Raw genomic sequence first — 6,565 nt, forward strand, 5'->3', positions numbered from 1 at the left:
AGGATCAAGAAGTAGAGAAAGATGTGCAAAATCTCATGTATGTGATTGGAAATATTACTGAATACTAAATCATCTGGATTGGAGACTGAAGGAACATTTTAAACATACAAGGCGTATTGAAGATAGATTTGTACATATGTTCAAGAAAAATGCTTGGATTGAGGAGGAAAATTCAACTGATGAATTTCCATTTCGACCTTCTACAACCTATATGTGCACTATCAATCTATGGGAGATATCTACGAGGAAGATAGTGAAGAAGATGTTTGATCTTAAGTTATGCAAGGAACGTTTTGTTTAGTATTGATTATTTTAGTTATTAAGTTGGATTGCATTTCCTTTCTAATGAACATTATCTATGTTTATGTTTTGAATTTTGATGTTTATATTTCAGTGTTAGGATGTTGGTTTGCTTAAGAACACTGAATTTGATGTTTGTTGGCTTGAAAAATGTTAGTTTGTAATAGCACAGATTTTATTTATAAATGTGAGTTTTGTGTTGTTTGTTAAAGTTTTGCGTCAGTGTGATGTTTATATATGCTTAGAAAGGTTTATTTGAGTCATAAAAGAGTGTTTGCAAACCCAAAATTTGACGTAAAGCAGTACGAAGCAGATTTCCACAGAAATTGAAATCTGAAAAATTTAAGCTCTAGCGCATGATGCGCTGATTTACAGAGCCTTGATGCATGATGCACCAAAGGTCCGAACACGCCATGTTGCCTAGAAAACTACAAAATTGCACAGACAAACTCCATTTTCGCTGCTTTAATTGTCTTCTACTTCAAGACCTTGGTCTATGACATCACATTGTGGGCGAAAGAGATGGATTCAATGGCTAAAAACCATAGATTTCATATTCTCTTGGTAAGAGCTTCAGTTTTACTAAGAAATTTTTAAATTTCACTATAGATTTGGGAAATCCAAAATTTGGGATTTTTGATGAAAAAGCTTGAAGAAAACTAAGGGTGAAAGGTTTCTTACCAAATAATAAGTTTCTTACCAACTAATCTTGCTTGAGGAGTTATATTTTTTATTTAGTGATTTATTTTGACTATATTTGGATTTTCATAGAATTTCCAAATGGCTCCCCGATTTAAGAGAGGAAGGCTGTCCACGGACTTTGATGCGCAAAGATTTGTTAGTTTGAAAGCCTAGCATAGTTACAATACTTAGATGGAGACAAAAAGAATGATTCAAAAACAAGCGTTTGGAAACCCGGGTGGCAAGGTCGAGAGACTAATTCTTGCCCAAAACTGGGAAAGATTTTGCTACTTAACTGCCGTAGCAATTGTCCCGATGGTTTGAGAGTTTTATGCAAACCTGAGGTTCACTGCTGAAGATCACATCTTGGTGAGAGGTAAGCATGTCAAATTTTCTGCTGAAAGGATCAATACTTTTTATGGGCATAAAAACGTGTTTCATGATGAATGCACTGCATTTGTGATAACTGATTCTTCATTGGATGAAGTAATTGCATTTTTGACTGATGGAAGAGGAGAGTGAAAGATTAAGAATAACAAGATAGTTAACTTCCCTGCTTCCATGTTGACTATTCAGTCAAAAGTATGGCACCACTTCATTTCCGCCAGACTGCTACCAACAAATCATTTGACTAATGTTACAAAAGACAGAGCTGTACGAAACTATTGCATTCAGAATATGAAGGCAATAAATGTTGGTGCACTTATAGTTCAACATGCTCGAAGTATAGCTGATAGTTCTACAACTGGAGGTTTGGGATACCTTGCCTTGATTTTTACTCTATGTAAAAAATCAGGAGTAGAATCCCATAGAAATGAAGAAAGATTACCATAGAAATGAAGAGAAAAGAAGAGAGTTTACAACCATAGAATCTGATTGGGAGGCATATGATTCAAAGAGTAGAATCATATGTTGAGTCCAAAAGGGGAAAAAGGGATATGCCTTTTACATCTGTTGCAGGGGCATCTACTTCTCGATCTACATTACTTGAAGGTATTATGGATCAATTCATATTCAATAAATGTAAATAGTTAATATTCAAACTCAGTTGGGAGAGATAGGAGCAAGGAATGTGATACACCTAAAAATTACGTACTTTTTCATATATATATTTTAATCTCAATTTTAATGATTTTTAATGATATTACATTTTAAAGGAATGTATTTTGCATATTTTTTATTTCAGGTACAAGAAATGGAGTTTTAGAGAAAAATAAGAAAAAACGGTGCAATTTGAAGCAAAAACAAGCAAGAAAGAATATTATGTCCAGACACATTTTGATATATCTTTCTATGCTTAATCTTTTTTACACTTCTCACATATTTTTGAATGAAATTACACTTTAAAGAAATGTTTTTTTTCATGCTTATTCTTTAGGTCTATCTGTTAGGAACGAAAAGCAACTGAAACGGGGCGAAACGGAGCCAAAATGGTGGAGTTGTTGTAAATCGGCGCTGAAGGCGCCCAAACCAGCGTTGATGGCTCATGAATCCAGAGAATGATGAAAATATGGCACCGACAGCACCCAATATGGCACCGACGGTGCCCAAGACAGCTTGGACACGATTTTGGGCGTTATGGCCGAGATTTAATGTATTTGGATGTTTTTTGGAAGGTTGCTTGAGGCGTCTCTTGGGAAATTCATCCCTACACTATAATAGAGTGATTTTATATTAGAAAAGGTGGTCTGTGTGAGTGGAAAAATGTGGAGAATGTTTATAGATCTTAGAATAAGAGTAGAAATGTAGATTTATACCTTCTTAAAGAGATTGGAGAGGGGATTTTGGGAGAATCTGTAAGGAGATGTACTAGCATTGCAAGGATCAGCGGGAGACTTTGTGGGAGAGATTTTTATCTTTCTTTCAAAGGGAAAAAACTAAGTATCGCGCTCTTCATTATCTTATGATTTTGCAAACACTTATCTAGTAGATTTTTTTTTATGAAAAGAAGTTTTCCATTGCTTTTTCTTCTTGTTTTGTGGTGTATCTTTCTTATATCTTTTTTACTCTTTCTTTTTATTAGGAAATAGTGGCATGAGAAGATTATACCATTGTTTTCCTTTTGCTTTTATTTTGTAAAGAGTAGGATTCAAGTTTAGGATATTGGAATGCATGCTAGAAAAAGTTTTGATTATAAATTTAATGGTTTTTACTTGCACTTCCTCTACATTACAACAACGGCCCGTTGCCGTGTTAAAATTCGTTATAATTGCATTAAGACCCAAGAAGGCAGTGTAATTCTCAACAAAGTGGAACCACATTCAAATTCCATGGAAGGTGAAGTTCATGGGGGTTGAGTGCAAATAAATAGGGAGTTATATATATTACTTGATGAAGAATTAGATATTCTAAGGTGACAGACTAAAATCCCCAATTTGGTCTTAGTGTTTTAAGAACTAAAGTGAGAGTTAGGCTTCAGGGGAAGAGAAATGGGAGCTCTGGAGTGAGATTCAGTATCCTCCCAGCCTAACCACGAATTTAGAGACGAAACCTCAGATTAGCAAACGATTCTCTATAACACTTGACTGAGGGTAGAGGTAGAGAATGAGAATTAAAATTGCTTCTATTTGACACATACAATATTTAATGTATCTCATTTCTTTACATTATCCAATTCACTACATAAGAATAATAGTTTTTAACTTCTCAAAATTCTCTAAACTAATTCATCCAGAAAGGATTATCTTTAGAATTAATATTTACATTTATGAATAGTTACTATCCTTACATTTAACATTCGTATTTAGGAGTAGTTGCTAGATAAAACACCATTTTAATCGACATTCCAAACTGAGGACTAATAGTAGTAGACTGGAATTTGACTAAAGACCTCTTTCCTCGCTTGCTCGTGGGATCAATATTTGGGGTTTAATCAGAAAGTCCTATATTACTTGAAGCGATATGTACACTTGCGTAGAACCAATAGTGTGTGAACTAATTTATATATTTTATATAACACTTACGTTTTTGCACATTAAATACTTAGTATAAATTGGTTTAAGTTTTTTTGCCATATTTTTTAAAGCTAAATTACTGCGTAACTTTGGGTTGAGTCAAGTTTTTGACACCGTCTCAGGGGAATTAAATTGCCATAAAATAAGCAGAAAAACAACACACACACTGGGGGTGCATCAAGTTTTTGGCGCTGTTGTCGAGGAAGCTTCGGTAAGAACTTTAGAAGAATTTTAGTTAAACCTGTAAGACTTAGATTTGGAATTTATAGTATTTTTATCTAGTGTGTTTAGTTATTGTGTGTTTATTTTAAAGAAAATTAAAAATACCAAAAATATTTTTGGTATCTATCGCAATAGTTACGTCTTTAAATTTGTATGTGTAGTTCGTGAGCTGTAGACCTTAGATCTTATGACTTTGAATTAGAGAGAACTTTTAGGAGGATGATGAATCAGAAAAGACTCCATGAATTTAATGTAGAAATGGTTGATCAACGATATAATGAATATTCATATTTAGATTATAATTCTTGTAGCTTTGAAAGAGTAAATCCCAAGAGAGTGGCAATTTTTCAAGAAGATATGCTTACTATTTTAATTTCTCAGGTTGCAAATATTGCAAGGAGGTTAGAGCAATATTTAGAAAGTTATCCTCAAGGACCCCCAGTTATTGAGGAAAATTCATTTGGACAATGGATTGAAACAGACCATAAGATACATAATTCTTATTATGATGATTACAATCCAGATTGGGAAAATCATTTGAATTTTAATAGGAATACTAATTTTGGAGGAGAAGACCAATTTAAGAAAGAAAATCAATTTAATTAGACATATAATTGGAATAATCATGGCTATTATAATAATGAACTTTCTTTTTCTCATAATTTTAACTTCAACCCCTATAATGAAGAGAATTATTTATTAGAAGAGGTTGTTATTCAAATGGAGAGTGAGCTGGAGTGTCAGGAAACCGAAATAAGGAATATAAAAAATCAACTGAGGCCGATTATTAACTCAATTAATAATCCTCCTCAATTTAACTCCAACCCACAGGACAAGGAGAAGGACTTAATGTTGTAAGAGGTTGTGAATCAAATGAAGAGTGAGCTGGAAAATCAAGAGGTCGCAATAAGGAATATTGAGAACAAACTGGGGCAGATTATTAATGCAATTAATAGTTACCCCCTAGAGATTTTACCTAGTGACCCTGAGATAAATCCTAAAGAGATGAATGATGAGCAATATAAAGTTATTGAACTAATATTTAGATATTTAGAAGAGAATTTGAGGAAAAAGAATTTTGAGTTGAGAGATGAGGATAAGGAGATTGAAAGATCAATGGAAGAAATTCCTAAGGAATTAGAAAAACCTATTTTCCCAATAAGGATAAATATAGAAAGACCACCTCCACCATTTACTCAGTACTAAGGGGAAGAATTGAAAGACAACCATGAACAAAAGAGTAAGATAGAAGAATTTGATTCAAAATCTGAATTATCTAGACAGAATCCAATCTAAAATTTGGAATATCCTAAAGTATCTTATAAAGATCCATTTCCTATAAATTTAAGGATGATACTAATATGAAAATTGAGAAAATCACTAGAAGAATATTGGATCTAGAAAGAAACTTGAGGAATAGGGATATGAATCAATCTGAAATGGAAGAGTTGAAGGAAAAATTTAAATTCGAGGACTTTGTAGGAATCCCTGGATCTGGAAAAGATTGGGAAAGATTAAAGATTGGGTGATTGATCAATGATTACTTAAATGAAATTTTGATCCAGGTGGAATCATTTTGTCGGACTGATGACATTAAACAAAACGCTTTATAGGAGACAGCCCAAAGTTATCAGTGTGGTTTGATTTAGCATGCTTAAGAGTTAATATTGTTAGTGTTGTATTGTGTTTGCTTTAGTGTGGATTGATCAGTTTGATTGATGATTTGTAGATGTTTGAATTGTAAGTGGTTGATTTGCTTTTTGTGTGTCATGAGGGAGGTGATTTCTTAACTTCTTATTATGGTTAGACTTGTATGTTCTCTTATTGTAGTTGGATTGAAGAGTCCACTGCAACTCGGGTCTCACCTGGACTTGAGTTTTAAAAGAGACATTATGAATTTATCAGTGACAATTTCATCTCAATTTTGTTACTTCCTTTCTTTAACCTTTTTTTTCATTTGGAAGGAGCAGCTAACCTATTTGATGAGTAACATGTGGATGAATTTACACTTATAACTACTAGAAGTGCTTAATTATTAGGATATCGTGATGTCTGGTGTTGGTGCTCGAGAACTAATATATCAGGGATAATCTTATCTTTGAGGTTAGAATCTATAAAATCATTTATAAGTATCCAATATATTTGTGTAGTAATTTTGTTAGAAATTAGAAGTAAGTTTGTGAGATTCGATGAGTTCAAGGAAGAATTGACCTCATTTATCATGTGTATTTGTATTTGTGTTACAATAATATATAAGACTTGAAGAACATTTTTATATTACTATGCTGATACCTGTTATGCTAGTTAGAATTTTGTTTAGTTAATTTCATTATGGCATGTTTATTTTAGATTTACTTTCTACTAAATGTTTTCATCCTGATAAATAATTGTAGATGTTTTTTATAGAC

This window comes from Phalaenopsis equestris, unplaced genomic scaffold (assembly GCF_001263595.1).
Source record: "Phalaenopsis equestris unplaced genomic scaffold, ASM126359v1 Scaffold000438, whole genome shotgun sequence".
Classification (NCBI taxonomy): Eukaryota; Viridiplantae; Streptophyta; class Magnoliopsida; order Asparagales; family Orchidaceae; genus Phalaenopsis; species Phalaenopsis equestris.